The following is a 22,055-nucleotide window of genomic DNA, read 5'->3' as shown; positions in this document are numbered from 1 at the left end:
CATACGGTGATATCCAAATCCCAGGTTCCCAATTTATACAAAAAGGGAGGGAAAGAAAGAATGAAGGTCATGGAGATAAGAGACATCCTTCTGTACCTATCAGTGGTCTGACTTTACCAACAAAGACTCTAACACATTGAATCATACATACAGGAAGGGTCAGGCTGCAGTCTAAGATGTATTAAACCAGTCTCTTTTTAGCATGTGAGTATTTCACAACATTGAAACCATAGCTCTGCTACTCAGAACAAGGCCCCATTCCCAGTCTTGAATAATCTACTGCTGTCATTCATAGCTATGCTGGGATTGTATGAAGTTCAAGTCACCCTAATGGCATCTTTGCAACATGCCCCTTCCAACCTTCAGCCCATCATTCCAAATCAAGCCTGCGTTGCCTATAACAGCTTTGAGATTAGTAAGAACAGTGATTGACCATACACTCACTTTCCTCTCCATTTCCTGACTTGAGGTTTTGCTATACTTCTACAACATCCTGTCTTCTTCCTCAACCAACTGCAGAGTGGGAAAGGGAGAGTAGCTTTTTTCTAATTTGGATACAGAAAAACCCCAGAAAGACTCCCACAGGCCAAGCACAGGTCAGATGTCTACCCCTGTACCATGGCCAGGAGGATGGGAGACATTGATGGGCAAGCCTTGGTCACGTGTGCAGGCCTAAAGTTGCCCAAAATGGATGGAGCAAAAATGACTGCTACCCACAGGGAAGATCTCATTGTTATTTACACAACTGAAATAGATATTGGGCCAGCGAGCACATTTTATTTTCTCCATCTCTTCAGCAAAATTTTTTTATCCTAAGATCTATTAAAATCACATACAATTGAATGTATCTCTTTAAACCTTATATTTATTTTTAAAAGGCCATGTAAATAAGAAAAAGATTAATAACCTAACAGAAAGCTGGCAAAATCTACCAACATGCAGTTTACTGTGGGGAAAAGAAATATAAAAACCAGCAAACATATAGAGAGATGTATAGCCTCACAAATTAAAAAATCAAAACAAGGAAAAGAAAGAGCAGAATATACCCATCAAAAACATAAATTACAGGGGCTAGTGCTGCTGTGGCACAGCAGGTTAGAGCTCCGGCCTGCAGCGCCAGCATCCCACATGGGCGCCAGTTTGAGTTCCAGCTGCTTCATTTCTGATCCAGCTCTCTGCTATGGCCTGGGAAAGCAGTAGCAGGTGGCCTGAGTCCTTGGACTCTGCACCCACGAGGGAGACCTGGAGGGAGCTCCTGGCTCCTGGCTTCGGATCAGCTTAGCTCTGACTATTGAGGTCATTTGGGGAGTGAACCAGCAGATGGAAGACCTCTCTCTCTCTCTTCCTCTGACTCTCCCTTGCGCCATAATTCCGTCTTTCAAATAAATAAAATAAATCTTATATATATATATTTATATATATATATAAATTACAAGGTATCTTTTTTTAAAAAATCTTGAAGATGTTTGTAAATGGAAGATACCCAGCATGAGCAAGGGCATGAGCCTTCAGTAGAAGAGTAAACTGACAGGTAACTAACCAAACTAAAAGCATGGCTCAGTGAGCCCACTGCTCGGAGCTCTACTTACTGAAAGACTCACAAGAATTCTACAAAACATATGTATGGGGATATTCAGAAACATAATTATAAACAGACTGACCCAAACTGAAAACAATCTAGCAACCATCAACAGATAACTGGATAAGTAAATTATGATACATCTGCAGGGTGGAATACTAGGAAGACATTAAAGGGAATTAAGTAGATCTGTCTGTGGAAAGGGCTCCAGATATGGGAGCAGAGAAAAGCAACACCACATGCTTAGTGTGATACCTTACGGGGGAAAGTGAAGAAAGTAGATGTCTGCATGTTGGAATGTGCATATTTTTCTGGAAATGATCATAAACAGCTAATAGGGAATTACCTTGTTAAAAGGGAAAAGAGTGTTTCACTTTCCGAATTACACATTTCTCTACTGGCTGACATTTGTAACCTTACAAATGTGTTGCTTTGCTTTTTAGGTCAACAGGAATTACTTAATAGGAAACTTACAAATTATTTTTGATATTTTCTTTTTTTTCATTTTGGCATTTTATAGAAAGACTGATGTGTGGTTTACATTTTAAAGTACACATTCCAAGATGTGTACATTACATTTTAAAGTACATATTCCAAGAAGAATATCTTGGCATCATATTAACATGGCAAGAAACAAAATGGAATAAACATAATTGGTGATTTACTATACAATAGACAATATAACTATTTCACATACATGCATGTTATTTCATTTAGTCATCAAAACAATACTATGAAATTAGTGTTTTTATCATCCCTGCTTTACAAATGAGATTTATGATGCTTAGAGAAGCTAAATTTAGTGCAACAGATTATGTAGGCATTCCACATAGGAATGTCAGTTTGAGCCCCAGCTGCTCTGCTTTCAATCTAGTACCCTGCTAATGCACCCGGGAAGGCAGCAGAAGGTGGCCCAAGAGCTTGGGCTCCTGCACCCACATGAGAAAATAGGATGGAGTTCCTGGCTCCTGGCTCCTGGCTCCTGGCTTCAGTCTGGCTCAGCCGTGACTGTTGCTGACATTTGGGGAGTGAACCAGCAGATGGAAGATTTCTATCTCTCTCACTCTCTGCTACTTTGCCTTTCAAATAAGTCTTTTTTCAAAAAGAGAGAGAGAAGTTCAGTAACTTGCCTAATGGCTGGAAGCCAGTTGACCCCATGACAGGTGTCAGCTCCACCCCCACTCTAATGGGATTCACTGCTCCTACTTCCCTGCCTGCCCCCCAGGCAAAGGTTTAAGAGGACCTGTTCCTGAACACTTGGCTCCCTCGATCTCCTCTCTCTTGATTTCTCTCTTACACTCTTCCTTCTCCCTCTTTTTTCTTCTTTGCCCCTTCTCTCTGGTCTGTTGGGTTTCCCCCAATAAACCTTTCCCTTAAAAAAAAAAGTAACTCACCTAAAACTCCCTGTATATAAACCTAGTAATCATACAGATCAGTATTTAATCCGATTCTAGATGTAGTATACTTTCAAGGTGGGATTATACTAAAAATATAAACCTTGTCATAAAAACAATCCTTTCATGGGACTAAAATATGGAAGAATATGCATTATCCTAAATGCTAGAGTCTGTAAATTAGTCCTGAGTATCTCTTTTTTAAAGAAAACTTAATTATATTTTATAAATAATATTTTATTATAAATAAAATATTTATAATATTATTTGACAGGCACAGTTACAGAGAGGGAGGGAGAGACAGAGAAAAAGATGTTCCAACCATTGGTTCACTCCCCAAACCGCTGCAAGGGCCAGGGCTGGGCTAGGCTGAAGCCAGGAGCTTCTTAAAGGTCTCCCACATGGGTGCAGGGCACAAGCACTTGGGCCATCTTCTGCTGCTTTCCAGGTGCATTAGCAGAGACCTGGACCAGAAGCGGAGCAGCCTGGATTAGAATCGGCACCAACATGGGAGGCTGGCATTACAGGCAGTGGCTTTATCTGCTACACCACAACACCAGCCGCTGCTCTAAATATGTTTTAAGATCCCTCCCCTAAACTGATCCTGAAGAATCAAGATGACAATGAACCCCACCTTCCCTGTTCTGGAGAAAACAAATATGTAATCTTTTTAAACATTGCCAAACCTAAGGTATTGTCAGTGTGCAATAAGCTTCCCAGAGAAAAGCAGGCAGAAGGAATTAGTAACTGTGCACTTCTGAACTGAACAAGGGCCTTCCACACTCAGGAACAAGCCTGGTTTCAGCAGCCTTCACCTGGGGACCCCACTGGGCCCGAGCTCCTTATTGAGTCGTGGGCCCAGACTATGAGGTAATAGTCTGATCCTCATTTTGAAGCATATAAAACCCAAGGAGGTTAACTGATTTCCCTAAGGTCACACAGGAGTCACTGGTGAAGCTGGAATTGAGACAGACATTTCTTAATTTCCAGCCACTGCGAGGCTCCCAAGACAAAGCTCTCGTGGAATAAATTACACATTGACACAAGGGCGCTTTACAATTCCATGGAGAAGAGGCCCCTGAAGCAAAATATTTCATTTTAAATTGAAAAATCTCAGACTTACAAAAGACTGATGTCTTCCCCGGCCTGCACTTTATGCATCTCACGGGAGAAAGACTCTCTCAGGGCAGTCTCCTAAATATTCCGCAGAGCCCTAGCCACATACCTGAAAGACTGGGAACAAGCAATCAGGACTCTTATCTGGCCTACAAATCAACGCGTGAGGATTTGTGTACAAGCAGGTCTCTCTCTGAAAGCACTGTTGGAGTGTGTGAATGTAAATGACCCACACACTTGCAGAGGGTTGGAAGAGGAGTTCAGGATACTCACTGAATCAAAACGAACTTGAGGATAAAGCCTGCAAAGTCTGCTCCTCAGATCTAACCTCAGATCCCTAAGCCATCAGGCCAGCTTACATTGACATAGTCCTTTTAATGGCAAACGTTGTCAAGGAGGCTCCTGAGATACACACAAATCCACATTCACCTTGGCATCTTTGCATCAAACAATGATGCTGGCTAAAAAGCAGCCCTCTCTGGGTAACATTTGGAGGCTTCCAGGTGTGTGGGGGGACACACTGTTACACACCTGCATGGTTAGCCGGTGGGAAAACAGTAGGCAGGAAGACTCCACTCCCTCCACCCTTCCCCTCCCAACCCCAGCTCTCCTAAGAAAGCTAAAGAGAGAAAACCTTGAGGCTCCTCCTCCCTTTCTGGTGTCCACGGTGTGTCTAGGCTACACCAACTAGGCGCCAGATTTAAGGACTCTGAGCTGTCCAAATGTAACCCAAACATGCCCAAGCAGCCTGCTCGGTTCTCACTCAGGCCAACTTTTGCACAAAGGAAAACAGCAACCTCACTCCAAAAGCACATTGTCCCCAAGGTTGTGGAGAAACAGGGAAAGTGATCTCCTCCCCACTTCATTCTCCAAAAATGTATTCCTTCCCCCAAAATTTCCACTCTACAACAAGTGCTTCAATACTTTCCCTGCAGGATGGCCCCTGCCAAGCTCTCCCCTCTTCTCAGGGCTCCTGCCTTGGTCCCTTTCCCTGTCTTGAGTACTCACTCTCTCACCTCCTTGCCTCACCGGGGATCCACACCTTTCTTTACCCTGGGAACTCACCAAGAGAAGCCGAGTAAGACACAGACAGGGACAGCTTAGGCAAGGCGAGGGGACCTGGATGCACATCCCTGAGAAAGGCATACCCGCATGAACTAGCAGCACCTGAAACCGAGGCAGAACTCCCAGAGACCCCTCACAGCAGAACTCTACCCGCAGAGTTGTTTCATATGCCTCCTGTTCTCTAGCTTCCCAGAATGGAAATCATAATAAAATAATAGGGTGCAATAGTAATCATACAAATTAAATTGCCTGACATGGAGAAAGTACTTACTTAGCACATAGTGAGTGGTCAATTAATGCCTCGTCATTATTCTCCTGTTCCCTGGTTCTCCTCCTCCCTGTTTATGGGCTGGCACAGCTGATGGAAGCAATGCACTCCTCACACTGTGTCAAAAGGATACTTGTGTTCTTAATTTCCCATCTGTCTTAGTCTTCCTGCCTATGCCCAGAATGTACCTCCTGCCATGCATAATTTAGCAAAGCTGAATTTAGCAATCACTGGACTGGTACACCACATTCAATGATATGAGTCCACTGCTCACATACTTGGGTGTCACAGCAAGGTTACACTGCTAAGAATGTCTCTAAATGATTGTTCTCAATGTCTGTCATGGCCCAGTAACAAAACAGTTCTCAGATAGCAGCAGTGACCACAGTGGTCAGTGGTTGGCCAGAGGTCTTCAGCAGAGTTAAACGGGCCCATATCATTCCTGACTTCCAGTGATCTTTGAAAATGTACATAACCTTAGCAACAATGGCACACTCCTTCCCACTTCTTCAGGTGACCAGGGGTGTGCTCCCCTATCCAAAATCCCACGACCCTGTCTCTACTGGAGATCTTCAGTGGAACATTTCATAATGTAATCAAAGTCTATTGTGCCCTTGCTCCTTTTTTTTTAATTTATTTTTACTTTATTTAAAAGGCTGAGAGAGACTGATAGTCCATCATCCCATCCACTGGTTCACTCCCCAGATGTCTCCAAAAGCCAGGGCTGAACCAGGCTGAAGCCAGGAACTAGGAACTCAATCCATGTCTCCCATGTAGGTGGCAGGGACACAAGTACTTCAGCCATCACCTGCTACTTCCCAAGGCGTGCATTAGCAGAGGGATGGATCAAAAGTGGAGGAGCTGGGACTCGAAGTAGGTACCAGATATGGAATGTGGGTGTCCCAAATGGAGTCTTAACCACTGGATCAAATGTCCATCACCCTGTTTTCTTTCTTTACCTCTTCTCCCTACTATCTCCCTGCCCCTTCCCAACACAACCTGGCACAAAGATTCATTAAGGTAAATAAAACCCCACTCAGAAGAAAGCCATTCTGGCACTGTGACACAGTGGGTTAACACCCTGGCCTGAAGTGCTGGCATCCCTTATGGGTGCTAGTTCAAGACCCGGCTGCTCCACTTCCAATCCAGCTCTCCACTATGGCCTGGGAAGGCAGTAGAGGATGGCCCAAGTCCTTGGGTCCCTGCACCCAAAAAGCTCCTGGCTCCTGGCTTCGGATCTTCACAGCTCCAGCCGTTGCGGCCAACTGGGGAGTGAATCATTGGATGGAAGACCTCTCTTTCTGCCTCTCCTCTCTCTGTGTAACTCTAACTTTCAAATAAAAATAAATAAATCTTAAAAAAAAAAAAAAAGAAAGCCATTTACTAACCAATAATAAATGAATGCAGGCTGCCTTGTCAGGAACTCGGTGGGAAAGGGAACAAGAAGGGGTGAGAAGGGGCTTTGACTATAAAATAGCAGTAAAGGAAGAATCCTGATTAACATAGGTAAGCATCAAGATGAGATCCGTGTTATTCAGGGGGTAGGTTTGGGAGAAGGATGGACATAGTAGTGTTGACTTTATTTTGCAGGACCAAAGTCCAAAGTTTCATGTTTGTTTTTTTTAACCCCATTCTTCTTTATTTAAACTGTTCCCCTCTTTTTCACTTTGTAATGGAAAAGCACAGTCTCAAAACATATAGGCAAGAGTCTCTCCACATGACCTTAATCTACCCACATGTGCAGACCTGTGTTGACATGAAAATCTAGCTTTTGGAAATGTTTAAGACACATTGTTTTAGCTAACGGGGATTCTGTTCTCTCTCTTCCGGAGGTTGCAAGTGAGTTATAGATCTTGGGGGCTGGGCACAGGGAGGCGGCGTTCCACAGGGAGAACCTCCCCCCTCCCCCGCAAATGCAGTTGGAGACCCAGGCCCTGGAGCCAGGGCGGGGCTGCCATCTAGTCTTTGCTGAGACAGTGTGTGCTGACACTTCGCGTTTATACGACTTTAGGTCCATTTAACCTGCCAAGAGAGAGCCTGGGAGGCAGCATTCATTTGGGATTCATTTTGGGGTGGCCTTTTAAGTATCTGCCCTGGCAAAGAGTTCTGCTGGAGGTTTGTGCTTGTTTTTTTAATGGCAGTCTTCTGTCTTCCAAAACTCACTTCTCTCACCCTGTATGAATACAGCCTCTAGCCAACAAATGACAAACTTCAGGTACACATAACTGCCTTTCTATTTACAGAGCATTTGCAATGTAAATATGAGGAGTTCAAGAGTATTCTTGTGTAAAGTGCTAACAAATATTTGTTCTGCTGAGAGGCCCAGGACAAGGGCAGCCAAGATCAGTCTCTCTGAGGGCCAGGGGGCCTCTGGTCCTGTGCTCTCTGTGCCCCTTGGCAGCCACTGAAGCTGACCTTCCCACTCAGCCACAAACAAGGACTTAAACAGCTTCAGTTCTTTGGCTTGTCTTAGTGTCTGTGTTTCTAAAATAGGGCTTAGCTTTGGAATGAAGCTGTGCTTTCCTGTGCTTGGAGACTCAGAAACACCCAGACTGGATGCTGCCCTCTAGTCGTGGTGACCAGCTTGTGTGCAACCCTCAGTGCCCTCCCTCCTGAGCCCAGGGTGCACAAAGGCATCTTGACGGAACACACTTCTGAGAGCCATAAGAGAATCTCATGATGAGAAGAAATGATGCCCTTTTTTTAAAAAATTTTTTAATTTTTTTTATTTTTATTTTTGACAGGCAGAGTGGACAGTGAGAGAGAGAGACAGAGAGAAAGGTCTTCCTTTTGCCGTTGGTTCACCCTCCAATGGCCGCCGTGGCTGGCGCGCTGCAGTCAGCGCACCGCGCTGATCCCAAGGCAGGAGCCAGGTACTTATCCTGGCCTCCCATGGGGTGCAGGGCCCAAGCACTTGGGCCATCCTCCACTGCACTCCCTGGCCACAGCAGAGAGCTGGCCTGGAAGAGGGGCAACCGGCAAAGAATCCAGCACCCCGACCTAGTCGGGACTAGAACCCAGTGTGCCGGCACCACTAGGTGGAGGATTAGCCTATTGAGCCGCGGTGCCAGCCAGAAATGATGGCCTTAACCCGTGCAATGACCTCAGCCTGGAGGCAGTGTGACGTCTGGGGAAAGGCAGAGAGGGTGGAGGGGAGAAGAAAGCAGAAGGAAAAGGAGGGAAGAACTGCTCCACAAGAGAAATACTGCAACAGAATGCCACAGTAAAATTTAAAGAAAATAGGGCAGGTGTTGCGACACAGCCACCTGGGATGCCTGCATCCCATATCAGAGCGCCTGGGTTTGAGTCTCTTCCACTTTCTATCCAGCTCCCTGCTATTATGGCACACCCGATGGGGGCAGTAAGTAAGGGCTGTACTTGGGTCCGTGGCACCCACCAGAGAGACCCAGATTGAGTTCCAGGCTCCTGGCTTTGGACTGGCGCAGCCCTGGCTGTTGTAGTCATTTGGGGATTGAGCTGTGTGATGGAAGATTGATTTCTCTCTCTCTCTATCTCCCTCAAGTCTTAGACAGCCTTCCACTGATCTAAAAATGAGACAACATTTGGGCAGTGTCCTCCATGGCGTGTGTGATATGAATGCCCCCCACCGCCGCCGCTGCCACATACATACCCTAACCAACAAGACTATATTCCGCTCACTTCTCCCCGGTTCTCTGTGACTCAGCCAGGTCGCCACATGCCATTCCAGATCTGAACCTTTGCTGCCACTACAGCCTGGCCATCATCCTTCACAGCTCAGCTTCCCCTGATGGCCCTGCCGAGCTCAGACCCCTGCTAGTGCAGGCCCTCTGGGGATCCTACACGGACCTCTCGTGTCTGTACTTGCCAATGTTAACAGTTTTAACAGTGATGCGAGTATTTGATGGTTGAGCTGGAAATATTCGTGCTCACCATTGTGCCTTATACAGTGGCTGGGGCCTCCTACACGTTAATAAGTTTGGAGGGGAAGCAGGAAGTTAGGACTCACGTCAGCCTGTCTCTGCCTGTCTCCAAAGCAAGTTTCCTTAAGCATTAAGGCTGGTGGTAATGTGCAATGAATGAGCAAGGGGGTTGAGGAGGGAGATCATGGAGATTTGAAGGTCCCCCACTTACTACTGTGGGAACCTAACCTCTCAAAGCTTCTATGACAGTGAGGAAAATGCCTAACTTATTACATTGCTATAAAAGGACTTAACAAAATAACCTACAGAAATACTTAGCCTGGCACATAGTAAGCACTGAATAAAAAGTAAAATTAATGTCTTATAGGATCTCCTTTTGATCTAATACCTCTCAAACAATAGACCCTTATCTGAGAGGTTCTCTGCCTGTGTCTCTTTCCCTCACCCCTATCCCAACTTTTCTATGAATCTCTCTCCCTCCCAAGTGATATATGCATTTCTTAAGAAAAATTTTGTTTAATTGAAAGAGCTACAGAAAGACAGAGAGAGCTTCCATCTGCTGTTTCGCTTTCCAGATGGCCACAACTGCTAGGGTTGAGCCAGGCCAGAGCCAAGAGCTTCATCCAGGTCTCCACGTGGGTGGCAGGGGCCCAAATGCTTGGGCCAGTCTCCACTGCTTTGCTTTCCCGTATCCACCAGCAAGGTGCTGGATTGGAAGTGGAGCAGCCAGGTCACAAACTGACACCCATATGGGATGTCCGGAGTCCCAAGTGGCAGCTTTTATGGCAGGGCAGTCCTGACAAATGCCAGTTTCTTTTGGTGTTTAATTGGTGACTGTTGTAATACAGGTTTTAAAACATAGAAGAAACACACTATATATGTTTTTTGAGGCATTTTGAACTTTTACCTTCAACTGTCTAGGACTTGATTATTTCTCCGTACATGTAGGTAAGAAGAAAAGTTAACCAGCAGGAAAGACAGAGAAAGCAAAAATAAGAAAAACAGAATTTATTTGGCAATGGTGCAGAAATATACTGCCTGAGGCTACTACTTTCATGAGATCCCACAAAAAGCCTTCAACTACCAGGTAAAAGCATATAAAAGTTCTGGATTTTTTCAAATTTGTAAATGTTCAAAGATAAACTTTTTTTAAAACTTAAATGTGAAAGAGACATCGCAGCCTACGTGTGTTTTCAGAGCTTTCTAGCAATGGGTTGCCAATTCCAGGGAGGGAGGTCAATATTCCATATCAGCTTTCTTCATTTAAATAGCTAGTGACAGCAGAAAAGTTCAGTTTAAAGCCCATGGATTTTCCTATTTGCTCCTCTAAGAGGCCATAAACATATGTATCTTTGGAAAACTATCATGTGTTTTCAACTTCCTGAAGAATTCTTGTAAAATATAAGTGAACCACATTACCCTTTGTCCTGAGCTTTTATTCCACTAATGGACAAATTGGGAGGAGGCTGAGAACAAATGTGCTATTAATTACCCAGATGGCTTTTTAATAGAACCTTGGATTATTCTTTAGCCACTAAACATTGTCCAGAAATTTCTTAATAATGCTGGTGGGCAAGGCATTCCTTCTAGGAGAATAAAGATCTCATTGACCGGCAGGCTGAGTTATGTCAGGTTGGTTTGGGGACGGTAGACAAAGGGTGGGCATTGTATAGACCAGAGAGAATGGAATGGCATGTCATATCTGAGCTGCCCCGTCTCCCAGCAATGACAGATTTTCTAATTCAATGCAGATTCTCACAAAACTGGGTGGTCAGCTTTGGAGAGAACCAACAGTAGGTCTATTGATTCGGGGTGGGAGCAACGTAATTCTGAATTAACCTGAATTGATTCAAGACAACAGACAGTCTTGGTATCGGATTAAAATTAGGATTAATACATTAAATGTTAGGTCAGAATGTTAAACCCCAGTGCTGAAAGACCTACATGAAGTTAAGTCAAGGCTAATGCATGCAAGTATTTTAGCCAGAAGATAATTTGTACTTTTAGACCCCTGAAGCCCACGACTCAAAATTCACTGGCGAAGATGAAGCTTTTTGTGATACTGTATGTTGTGCTGTGGTTTTGATGTGCAGGTCATAAACAGTGATTTTGAACCATGCTTCTTTTCTGAGCTCATCATATCTATGGAGAGAGAGAAGGGCTTTCATCTGACACACTAATGGCTGGGAGACAGCCTGGCTCATTATTTGTTGCCGCGTTTGTAAAATTATCTTGCCAGGGGCAAAAGCTGCTGCTTCCAGCTTTCCCAGTAGAAAGCAATTAACTTTCACCGTGCGCTTTTGCAGACACATGCTCCTACTAAGTCGAGAAGGAGGCAAACTACCATTCTGAATATGTTTGCTCAACTGCTAACTGAATATCTGAGGGTACTTCAAGGAATCTGTGGGGGAAATAGAATTCTGTTTACTTTTATGCAAAAAAAATTGAAAATCATGCATATTTTTTCATAGCATAAATTTTTCATGAACTTTTGAAGCCTCCTGATAGGCATGAATCTCAACATTTTTTGCATTAACATAACTTACCTTTTAATTTCCTTTTCCATGAACTTTGTGAAATCCTCTTGTATTTATATTTAGGGAAATAAAAAGAGAACTAAATATCTTACATTTTCCTAGAGTAAAATTTTTAAGTCCTTTTATGTTTAAATATTTTAAAATATCCAAACAGCTATTTCTACAAAAACAAATATGATTATATATTGCAAATAGTCCTGGTACAAATAAGCGAAATAGTTCGCAAATGAGATGAGATAAAAGTAAACTATTTGGAAGCAATAAAACAGAATATAACATTTTGTTGGAGAATGCATTTTTCTTAAATATTTTAACATCACCTGGATATTTTCCTCTTATTCCATGTGTTGTCTCTAAAAGAATGAAGAGCTATAAAAGATTGAAATGGCCTTTTAAAACGATATCATGCATTCAGGGGTACTTTTTCCTCATTTACACACTGATTGGTTATAAGATATCTCTCAGGCTTCTTTCTTGAGATCTTTCTCTAGTTTGCTTGTAAGTTGCTTAAAGTACAAAAAAAAACATAGGGGATTTTTATATTTGAGAAGACGATTGTTCTACTATGTTTCTTAGTCTCATTTTCATTTAAAATCATCACATTATCGGTAATTCTCATTATCATAACCAACATTCATCCAAGCAGGTTATATTTTGGGGTATTCAGATGGCCCTAATCATAAACAACTTCTGAGTTATAGTTTGGGTTTGGGGTTTAACGTGCCAGGGGCTGTTGGCCAAGTCTAACTAACGGAAATACAGTTTCCATTTCCATTTTGTTCCAAGTTTGTTTTCCCCGATGCTGCCTCCTGCCTAGGTTTCTAGCACCTGCACACTGGCCCCTGGTGGCCGAAATTGGATCCCACAGAACCTCCTGAGCTTTCTCTTATTGTATACCCCTCTTTCAGCCAAAAACTCCCTACTGGAACAACTCCATGTTAAAGCCCACTGGTCCTGTTTCCCATTCTCTACTTGCTAGGTAATTCCATCAGCTAATTAAAATAAGTTCTGAGTGAGAATTTTCATTCCCTCCCCACCTTCCAGTGTTGCCATGTTGTAAATCCAAAGAACTCATACCCAGGTAGACAGACTAAAACCCTTGAGCAGGGGACTTGCACAGGAAATTCCTATTGCAGAGATCCATTCAACACACCCTCAGGATTGGTCTGGGCTGGTGTAGTCCTGGAATAAGAACAAGGGCTTTGCAATCAGCCTCATTCTGACCCTGATGTACTAGCTGCATGGGCTTGGACAAGCTACTTAACCTTCTCAGTTTGCCCATTTGTAAAATTGAGTTAATAGTGCTTCACTCCAAAATATCGTTGTAGGGAATATGTATGTAAGGTGACCAGAATGTTCATTGTCAAGAATTACTTGACATTATTTCAAAAATGGAGGGAAGGAAGACTTATATTTATGATTATTATATTTTTGTTTTGAAATAGTATATTTGGAATGTGATAAGTATTATAAAGAAAATAGAAAGTATGTCACTGTAACAATTGAAAGAAAAATAAGAAAAGAAGGAGGGCAGTTGGGTAGGGTGAGAAATATCACTAGGCTCTTAAAACTATGTATGAAGTACATGAAATTTGTTCCCTTTTTATAAATTTTTTTTAAAAAAAAGAATGTGGCAAGTGTAAATGACACAGGAAAACAGAAGGACAAAAATGATTAAAGTCAATATCGACATAAAAAGATGTGGGCCCCCTAGCAACACAACAAGAGCATCACCCAGCCAGACCTGAACTAACACAGCAAAGATAAAATAGCATGTCTGTTCTTCAATTGCAGTAAGTCTGTAAGTCCATGCATGGGCTGCTGGCTATAGCTTCCCAAAAATAACAGTTAACACCAAATCGGATTTCCAAATACGCCCAGAGAGCAGGCAACTACGGCAAGCAGATAAGCGTCCAGGAGATGTTTGTTTACACAGACGTCTTCTAACACTGTAAATAAGAATGCACACTCCTTCGCAGCAATCATAAAAGCTTGAATGGAATTAGGTAGTGTCTAGACGCCTTTGATCAAAAAACAGCGATTAGTGGTTGCTGAATTTACTAACACAATTTTCTTTCCTTTTCTCCAATTATTTCTATTTTCAGCCTGCACTTTTAGGATTTAGTTACAGCATCTTGCACTGCTTAGTTACCAGACATGTGCCATTTGGGGGATGCCATGATCCCCTTTTTCAAAATTAAATTTTGAAGCCAGAAGTGTCAAGTTTCATTTCTATTGAATGTAATTCTATGAGACTTTACTCAGCATTCTAAGCCCAAGTCAGTACCCTCTGATCAGCACATGTTTTCAGGCTTAAAGCACACACTGACTCATGCCCAAGGTCTTGCTATTAACTATTTTCCCATCTATATAACCCTTATCAATTAAATACTCACAATAAAACACAAAGACACGTGAAGATCCACAATACACAATGGATTAGACTATCAAAATTTACAATGACAAAGTATCAGAATGTAAATTATACCAAAAATCACCCTAACACTTTTTAATCATTAACTGTTTAAGAAGATAATCTGAACCCGGGGGCCACACTGTGGTGCAGCAGGTTAAGACTCCACCTGCAGGGCTGGCACTGTGGCATAGCAAGTAAAGCTGCCTGCAGTGCTGGTATTTCATATGGGCTCCGGTTTGAGTCCCGGCTGCTCCACTTCTGATCCAGCTCTCTTTTATGGCCTGGGAAAGCAGCAGAAGATGGCCCAAGTCCTTGGGCCCCTGCACCTGCGTGAGAGACCTGGAGGAAGCTACTGGCTCCTGACTTCGGATAGGCACAGCTCTGCCCGTTGCGGTCATTTGGTGAGTGAAGCAGTGAAATAGAAGATCTCCCTCTGCCTCTGCCTCTGCCTCTGCCTCTGCCTCTGCCTCTGCCTCTGCCTCTGCCTCTGCCTCTGCCTCTCCTTCTCTCTCTTGACTTTCAAATAAATAAATAAATCTTAAAAAAAAAAAAAAGACTCCACCTGCAATGCCAGCATCTCATAATATGAGTTCCAGTTCGAATCCCAATTGTTTTACCTCTGATAAAGCTTCCTGGCATTACGCATGGGAAGGCAGCAGAAGATGGCCCAAGCTGCTATTCACATGGGAGACCCAGATGGAGTTCCAGGCTCCTGGCTTCAGCCTGCCCAGCCGCAGCCACTGTGGCCATTTGGGAAGTGAACCAGGAGGTGGAAGATCTTTCTGTGTGCCTCTCCCTCTCTCTCTCTCTAACTTTGCCTTTCAAATAAGAAAATAAATCTTAAAAAAAAAAAAACCTGAATCCAATGCCATGCTAACAGGTATTTTCTCTTATTGCATTGTTTGCCTAACCTAATGCATTCCCCACAGACAGGGATTTAATAACAGCTCTTCCAACGCAGGTGCCCATACATTTGCCATGTTCTGTGGTATCAGAGAACCTATGGATAGGACAAGCTCAGAACTGTAAGACTGCCTGGAAACATGGTCCCAGGGAGCAATTTCATGGAGAAATTTCTTTGTGCATGCCTGTTTGACAGACAAGTGGGATATAAAGAGATAACCTCGTCTGATCTTCATTAAACTCCATTGCTAACCCCCTCCCCCTGAAGCTTGTGCTAAATGAATGTTTTGCCCATGTCTTTGCTCTTCAAAGCCTGTCTTTATTTGCTGCAGCTAACTGGTCACCGTTCATGGAAAAGTGGCTCATATGCAAAGATCTAACTACCGCTGAGGGCAAGGAACTCCATATTCCACTCCAGCTGCTGTAGAATGTAAGCTGAGCCTCACAGGGAAAGGGAGGCCATAAAACAGATGAGAAGTGTTTGTGGAGAGGATCCCCAGCTGCAGGAACCTTTTCCCCAAGAACCCACACTCTCGTCTACTGGTTCCTGCCAGTTCTTCCCCACTCAAACAACTTTATATCATTAACGTACTAAGTAAGATTTTTTTTACACTCAAAGATCCCCTATATTTAATAAAATCATTTATTATCTAGAATAAACCTTGAGCTAGACACTAGATTTTACAGTGTGAATGGATAGTTGCTTATAAAGATGAATGTATTCTCCTTTTAATTATATAACCACTGTTTCCTCAGATGAAAATGTGGTTTCAGTAAGGCTTTCTAAGAGGAAATGCTACCATTTCAGGAGACAATTCTCTCAATCTGAGTAGTAAAGTAGACAAAGACAAAGACTGGTAGAAGTATTTGAACATTATACATCATTTGAAGCTGAGACAATTACAAAATATTTTTCTTTATTCTTTTAAGAAAATACTCAGATGTTCAAGCCTGACTTCTGAAGAGTATTCATTTATGCTGCTTAATGATTCAACTCAAATGTAACCTTCCTAAAATTATTTTCCAATTGTGAGAAAAACAAAAATTCAAAGATAGCATTCACTATAGTAACAAAATTATGAAGTTCAAAATTAGGCTTTAATTGAAATACCATTTCTATAGTTCCTGACTTCTGAAAATTTTATAAATCTTTATCTGAAAATATGGACACAAAACCCCAACTTTCCACTCCAGGATTTTAACAATGGAGCTTTACTTAGGATTAGAAGGAGAAAGTTGTCTGAGGTAAAGTAAGAGCTATTACTTTTCATTGTCATTTAAAAGAAAAAAAATTTTTGGCATTTGGTAATGGTGTTTAAAACTGAGATATCTGAATTTGATATTACTTTGTATTTAGCCAAATATTTAGCTTTTGTTAAAAAAAAATTTCAAAAAAATGTTTGCCCCAGTTTTCCCTTAATTTTCAAATTCAAAATATATTTCAAGGAAAATTAAAATCATGCTCCTACTTTATTACTTTACTACTTTATCAACATTTCTGTTTTAAAAAATCTAGAAGCTTACAAACCTTATTAGTCTATTTCCAGACTTTGCCCTCTACTTATTAAATTTAAGAATGTGAAACCATGACCTTTCAGAAAACTGATTATTTATTATAAAACTGAACACTCTGGATCTTAGAGAAACACTTAAATGAATGAATCAATGAGGGAACTGAATGAATGAATGAATGAATGTCAACTAGGGGCCAACTCAAAACCATCTAGAAGATAATACTTCAATAGATTTTTCAACTCTATCAGTAAATAATGATTGCAAATTTTATCCCAGTTCCAGGAAAAGCATTTTCTTTACTTCTTCAATTATTAATTTGGCTAACAAAAATACAATTTTAATAAATGTTTTAGGCTGTGTTATAAATTTCTGTATGCTCTGTATAAACCACTTTGCAATTGTAAATATGCATTGTTTACTGAAAGTTTGAAATTTACCATTTGAAGTGGGAACACTGTAGTTAGCACAGAATGGGATCCTAGAACTTCGACAACAAATACCATCAACTGAAATCTATGTGCACTATGCTCTGTACACCCTGTACGGTATTTAATTGAACACTGTTAAAAAGTCTAAAATGTCAATGCTACTTTTATCCTCAGTTGAAGATCTGAGAACTGACATTTAGAACAATTGATTAACGTGTCCCGGGATTCATGGTCAGCAAGGTGAGCCAGGGTTCAAGCCTTAGGACTGAGTACATGGAAAGCAGTCACCCTTTGGCATTTTGAAGTGAAACTGCAATGGGGAAGGCATTTACAATCAAGGAACGGACAATCTGATGCCTGCCTGTAAGGGATTTTCCCCAGCTCACCCTGCTCCTCGGACTATGGCTCCCTCCCTTGCCTATGTGCTGTTTTGAGGTTACCAAGACAGATAAGTAAAAGATTAATGTCAAGCTTCCTGTAAAACATAATGGTGTAAGGCCTCCTGAATCCTGATAATATCTGAACACATCACAGAAATGTTCCTGGGGAACCAGGAAAGTCAAATGCAGTTATTAACTATGGTCACTTTTTTAACTAGCTGCAAAGTGATGTGTTTCTAGGTTACAAGGAAGTATCTTACATATCTACTACCCTTGGACTAGGCAGATCCCACTGTTAGAGCAAGAGCCTGCTTCAGACACTTTCTTAACTTACATGGAGGCTAGACCGAGTCATAAGTGAAAATAAAACTATTCAACAAGCACGTTAACCAAATGAAAAAAAATAATCTTCCCACTGAGAAAAATCGTGATTTGAGAGTACCAAGTGTACAGTTTCTTATCTAGGTGAAAGTCGGAGGGTGTGGGAGAGACCACACTCTTTGTTGAATAGGATAATCATTTGCTATTCTCTGTCCACAACTACCACAATTTCATTTCTACAGGTTGAAAGAAAGTGAGTACCTAATAATTAAGGGAAAAATTGGACAAATGATGGAACAAATGTGTATGCTCAAGCCCAGGATAGTCCAAAAGGGAGACTCTCCGGCCGGCTCCAGGAGCAGGGGATGTCTGGCCTGAGGCCCATGCAAGGCCCTCAGAGTCATTTGGTCTGGCCCTGCTGGGGCAGCTGCAGGTGGACTCAAAATTCAGCAAAATACGCAGGCTAATTTTTAAGCTGATAATTTTGTATGGCTCATGAATGATGCTATAAATATCCAAATGACCTTTGCATAAAAAAGCTTCCCCACCCCTTTTTAGACAATTTATTGAAGGAAGAATCATACCCAAGTCCAGAAAGTAGAAGAACACTAACTGTCAGCAAGGGTAACCTCACACGATCTATACAAGAAGAATGTAGAAAGCTTATGACCATTATCAGGGCCACTTTCCTCTCCAGATTTAAGACCTGAGACCCTCAGTTTCCCAAGAAATTCACTTCCAATCCCTTGGGGTTACTTAGCAGTAAATTCCCACCATCACATGGAGCTTGCCACCATCTCCAATCCAGATTCCAGGTCTTTATTTTCTTAGGAAAATTCATTCTCCCCTTCAGGTGTTCTGTATCCGTTGGCTTGCTCTGCACATTTTAGTCTCCATTTGCTGAAACAATAAGCCTTCTCAGAGCCAAACTCAATATCTAAACTCATTAGCTGAAATGAGACCATTTCTTATGTGAAGATCACCTTCATCTTCTCCTCTCTAGATTCAAGTCCCACTGTCTCTAAAAACAGCCTACATCCCATTTTCTGCTGAAGCTGTCTCTGATAACCTTCAGGATAAATGGTCCCTTCTTGCTACGACTCTCCTTCTCTGTAGAATCTGTGTGGTATAAGCATGCATTACCTGGCATGATTAGCTTTAGATGGGGCAGGTATTTGGTCTGGCTGTTAAGATGCCCCCATCCAGTATCAGAGTATCTGGAGTTGAAGTCTCTGCCACACCTCCGATTCCAGCTTCCTGCGAATGTGCGCCACAGGAGGCAGCAGGTGATGGCTCGAGTTGTGTTCCTGTTCACAAAGTGGAACACCTGGATTTCATTCCACATTCCTGGTCTCAGGAGCTGCTGTGGGCATTTGGGGAGTAAACCAGTGGATGATAAATCTCTGTCTCTCAAATTTTACAAATAAACAAAGTTTACATAGCTTAAATTGTCAGTTCCTTCACAGAAGGAACACACAACAGGAAAACCAAAATCCCTGCCAGACTGCACCTGCTTCAGGACCCATCAGGGTGCCTTTCATTCAGTAACTGCTCAGGACTGAGTCAGGATCCGAGGAGTTTCTCACACTCTGAGGAAAGTTCCTGGTGCACCATCACTGAGCTTAGATTGTGACTCTCTTAAATTCACCCCAAAGCTTGTGGTTTGACTAAAGGTCCTTTTGGACTTGCGAATTCTATAAACTCTGGCAACAGTTCAGTAAAGCTTAATTTGTATATATCCTAGCAAAGCTCTGTCTCTTCATCATCATTCTTTGGTGAGATCCTAGAGGTGGCGATAAACCATTTGGAATCACAATCTAAAACAACTATTACTTGATACAAAGTATACATCTTTATTTTTGAAAAGTATTACTGTAGTTGCCAGCGCTGTGGCACAGTAGGTTAATCCTCCGCCTGCAGCACCAGCATCCCATATGGGCGCCAGTTCTAGTCCTGGCTGCTCCTCTTCCCATCCATCTCTCTGCTATGGCCTGGGAAAGCAGTAGAAGATGGCCCAAGTCCTTGGCCCCCTGAACCCACGTGGGAGACCCAGAAGAAGCTCCTGGTTCCTGGCTTTGGATCAGCGCAGCTCCGGCTGTTGTGGACATTTAGGGAGTGAACCATCGGACGGAAGACCTTTCTCTCTGTCTCTCCCTCTCACTGTAACTCTACCTTCCAAATAAATAAATACAATGCTTTAAAAAATAAAAGTATTACTATAATAATTACATTTCTGTGATTTTGTGATTATACTTTCATAATTATCACTGCCCATCACAGGCTAGGTACTGCAATAGGTGATGCGGCACAGTTCTTGTCCCCAAAGAGCTCATAGTCTAAGAGCAACACACACAAAACTACAGAAATCAGTAAGAGAAATGAACACGCTGCGAAGTTTGAAACAGAAGAGATTTACTTCCAGCCGCAGGTATGGAAGAATGAGTCATTGTTCTGGAACAGTCTGCAATCCTAGCAGAATATTAGAATCATGTTTAATGCAACCTGAATAGTTTAGACAGGAATGGTAAATCTCAGGCAGCCCAGCTGCTGAGAGTTAACCAGAGGCTTCTTGGGGAAGGACAGTGGGAAACTGGGGGCAGAGCATCACTCTTCATTCCTTAGGCCCCCATTAAAAGGTGCCATAACTGTTGTTGTTCAGTGTTTCTCACACGAGTCAGACAGTCTTTAGAAATAGGTACTGTGTACCCCTTGTGGTACTTTCGACCCTGAACTAAAGTTTTCGAGCCTTGTGTATATCAGAACTGTTCTAATATGGGTAACCCCAGACTCTGAATGCTTCTTTAGGTTTGGCTGGGACAAATTTTGAAAACAGAAAAATAACAAAGTTGAAATAATAAATTTGGTGTATATACCTGGCATAACCCTACAATGGAACATTAGTCAGCCATTAAAAATGTAGAACCAATGCAATGTGGAACTTCAGCGGTATCATGCTAAGTGAAAGAAGCCAGATGCAAAAGGGCACATACCACACAATCCCACTTTTGTGAAATACCCAGAGCAGGTGAATTCAGAGACAGAAAGCAGATTGGTGACTGCTGTTCGCTGTGGTAGAGGGGAAAGGTCAGAAGACTCCCTAATGGGTATGGAATTTTCTTTTGAAGTAGGGAACTATACAGAGATGGTGGTTACAAGACACTGGAGTGTCCTCAATACCCCTGGACTGTTCACTTTATAGTGGGCAATTCTTGTTACATTGAGTTCACTTCAGTAAAATAATAACAGTGTATTTTGGCATCTATGGTTCCTATTATGAGCTTGGGAAAACCCTTTAGAAAACACAACATCTGAGCCAAGACCAGAAAAAAAAAGTAGAATTTAAGCTAAGCAGGAGAGATAAAAGTAAGAAGGCCACAGAAAGCCAAAGAGAAAAATATTCCAGGAAGTTGTTACGTTTATAATTAATATTATAACACCAAGTTTTTTGGTGATTTCTGCACTCCCATAAAGTCAAATCAACACATATATATTAATTATCCACTGCTTGTGAGGAACCACTATAGGTGCTGAGGGAAACATAGGCAAAAAAAACCCCAAATCATTCTAGAGGCAGGGGATGTGGCCCAGTGGGTTAAACTGCATTTACAATGCTTGCATCTCATATCAGAGTGCAGGTTCAAGTCCTGGTTCCTCTACTTCCAGTCCAGCATTCTTGCTGATGCATCCTGGGAGACAGCAGATGATGCCTCAAATGCTTGGGCACCTTAGAGTTCCATGCATTTAGCAAGTAAACCAAGGGATGGAAGATCTCTCACTCTCACTCTCCCCCTCTGCTTTACAAGGAAATAAAAATAAGTAAACGTTTTCTAAAAAGCATGGTCTTATGAGAGAAATAAAATCTCAGAGTGTATTGAGCACCATCTGTGTGATGCATGTTTGACATAAATAATCTCAATTTGTTCTTTCAGCACACCAAGAGATAGGAATCCTTAACCCTGTCTTACATATGAGAAGAGTTAGGCTCTAACTTCTTTGTTAAGTAAATTTGCCCCACATTGCAAAGACAAGATCCACGCTCAAGTGTGTCTGACTCCAGAACCCCAGTTCTTGCCACCAAAGCAGGCCACTGATCTTGAAGGATAGAGTGACAGCTATTTGGGGCCAGTGCTATGGTGTAGTAGGTTAAAGCCCCAACCTGCAGTGCCAGCATCCCATGTGGGCGCCAGTGCGAGTCCTGGCTGCTCCACTTGCAATCCAGCTCCCTGCTATG

This window comes from Oryctolagus cuniculus, chromosome 6 (assembly GCF_051225735.1).
Source record: "Oryctolagus cuniculus isolate XC-2025 breed Fujian yellow rabbit chromosome 6, ASM5122573v1, whole genome shotgun sequence".
Taxonomy (NCBI): Eukaryota; Metazoa; Chordata; class Mammalia; order Lagomorpha; family Leporidae; genus Oryctolagus; species Oryctolagus cuniculus.
This window is presented reverse-complemented; position numbering follows the sequence as displayed.